The sequence below is a fragment of the Myotis davidii genome, unplaced genomic scaffold, assembly GCF_000327345.1.
Source record: "Myotis davidii unplaced genomic scaffold, ASM32734v1 scaffold1569, whole genome shotgun sequence".
NCBI classification, from domain to species: domain Eukaryota; kingdom Metazoa; phylum Chordata; class Mammalia; order Chiroptera; family Vespertilionidae; genus Myotis; species Myotis davidii.
In genome coordinates this window covers 140848-143609 of record NW_006299704.1, presented here as the reverse complement: position 1 = coordinate 143609, position 2762 = coordinate 140848, and positions in this window count along the sequence as shown.

Sequence of the window (2762 nt, the reverse complement as noted above, 5' to 3'; positions counted from 1 at the left end):
TGTGTGCTGGGCGGGCTGGACCGAGAGCCCGAGGCTTTGCCGATCCCAGGCTCAGGGTCGTGGCGCCCACGCGGAGCAGGTCAGCGTCCTACACCCGTTCAGAGTCTTTCAAGGAATGACAGGAAGACAAAACGCAGGTTTGTAAAATTTATGAAAAACAAAGCATTTCCCCCCAAAAGTTATCCAAACCGCATGGAAAACCAAGCAGTTGGAAACATGTTTTTAAAAGATGTTACTGACTGTCCTGGGGGACAGGGGTTAATGAAGTGACGTGTCTCAGGTGTCCGGTCCTGTCAGCGCCATCTGTACTCACCTTGTGTTGCGTGTTCACCACCCACAGTCAGGCCTCCTTCCGTCACGCCAACCCGGTCACCCTGTTCCCCCTGCCCGCCCCTCTCCTGGTGCCCCCGACGCTGCGTCCTGAGGGAGAGGTGGAGGCCCGCGTGCAGTAGCCGGGCATGTGTAAATGGGCCCACGAGGAGCATGGATTAGCCTTCCCAGCCGGGTCTAGGGCACCTCAATGGAATTTCCAGATTTTGGAATCTGAATCTTAGATCTTCTTCCCATCACACCTTCCTTGTGCTGAGGAGGAGAGCAGTGCCAGGGAGAGAGGCGGGAGGGCCCAGCTGGTTCCTGGGCTCATTGTTGGTGACTCTGCTGCTTATTCCGGGGAGATTCCCGCTAAGGAGTCTGGGGAAATGTGATCCGCTCAGCAGCAGGCCCTGCACCAGCAGAACCAGTGCCAGGGCAGCGACCCTCCCCGCCTGACCCTCAGAGCGGGGAGCGGGCAGAGGGACTGGTTAGGAGGGCAGACCTCACTGAGCCTGGCGCTGATGGGATCAGGACAGCAGAGTGGCAGGTAGTTGAGGTAACTGGATGGAGGGTTAGTGGGGTGACCTGTTGTCCTCAGAGCAGGTGGGCCTGCTGGGGGTGGGGTTGGGCTGTGTTAGGCTCTGAGGTAGGGAGGAGCCAGCAGGGCCTTGTTGGGCCCTGAACAGCAGCCACTGGAGGTTGGCGGCAGCCGTGGCCCGTCCGAAGCCGAGGTGGGCATCGTCTGTGTCCTCCCCCTTCCTCCCGAGAGCCTATCTGAGTTTTGGTGCATTTGGCACAGTCCCTGGCCTGTAGGTGGTGTCCTTTCGTAGAGGGTGGGACAGGGCTTGGGGTCTGTGCAATGGGGAGGGAAGGCTGTTGTTCGCTTAGGTCACTGCACACTGGCTGTGGGTGCTCGTGCAGCTGCTCTGGGGACTTCGGATTGTTCCTCCAGCAAGAGAGGCAGATCTAGATGGAGGCAAGGCCTCAGGTCAGATGCCCCCCGAGTTCAGGCCGGCCTCCCCCGGGAGAGCGAGGCTCTCATCATCCCGCAGCCCAGCAGGCCTCCTGTCCCGTCCCCCTGGCTGGCTTTCTCAGGACCTCCTGTCCACTGTCATGGTGCCAGCTCCGGGCAGCAGGAAGCAGGCACCCCTGCCCGGCTCATTTTTCAGCCGCTGGTCTGAAAGCCGTCAATCAAAGCTGACGTGTCCCAGAGGGCTTGTGGCCGTTTTCAGAAATTTCAGAATTCTAACTTGGCAGATTTTCAGCTGTTATGTTAAAGGTTTAAAACTGAGTTTATCGATGAAAATAATGGACACTAACATGAGGCACATTGTGACCAGTAAGTACTCTGACAAGTTTAAGACAAGGTTTTGTTTCATCGAGGATCATAATTGGTCCTACTCTCTCTCACACGCACACATTTCCTATGCACATCTCCAGTTTTCTTTCTCCATAACTTTCTCACTTTTTAATGTACAAGATACTTATTTTGTTCATTGTTTCTCTCTACTAAATTGTCTGTCTGTAAGGGTGGCATTTTACCTATGACAGTGCCTAGAACTGCGTGTAGTATATTCTCAGTAAATGCTTGCAGGGTGAGTAGGTAGATGGATGTGTGCATGAGTGAAGGACTTCACTTTTCCTTAAATGTTGGGTGAAGTGGAGGCCCAGCTTTCCGGCTGAGGCTGCTGGTTACAGGGCACAAGAGCACCCCCTCTCTGCTCGGCTTCCTGTTCACCTGGCTGCTGGCTGCTGGCTGCTGTGGAAAGCTGCAGGGATGGTAGAAAACAGACCCCCTCCTCCTGTCTTTTCTGTAACTTCCTCCTCTGGCGGGGGAAGGATCTGGGCACCAGCGTCCCAGGTGACCTCTGTTACTGCCGCGGGACCTGTCTGGGGAAGTCCATCCTCGGGGGTGGGTGGGGGGCAGCCTCTCCTCCAGGTAGAACCCCGTGTGGCTGATACAGTGTCATAAGATGTTTCCAAAGCGCACTCAGAAGGCTTTGCTCCCTGGAGCAGGAAGGAGCTAGGCCAGTGATGGCGAACCTATGGCAAGCATGTCACAGGTGACACGTGAACTCATTTTTTTGGTTGAGTTTTCTTTGTTAAATGGCATTTAAATATATAAAATAAATATAAAAAATATAAGTCTTTGTTTTACTATGGTTGCAAATATAAAAAAATTTCTATATGTGACACGGCACCAGAGTTAAGTTAGGTTTTTTCAAAATGCTGGCATGCCGAGCTCAAAAGGTTCGCCGTCACCGAGCTAGGGTGTCCCCAGGCTGCGCCTCCGGCCGTGGAGTGTCAGCACAGTGCAGTCAGGTCTGGGAGGACAGGAGAGAGCTAGCATCTGGAGGCGGTGGACGGGGGACTTGGAATGAGCAGCATCAACTTCAAGACGAGGTCACCGCCCAGACTGGAGTGGCGGGAGCACCTCAGCCTGATGGGGA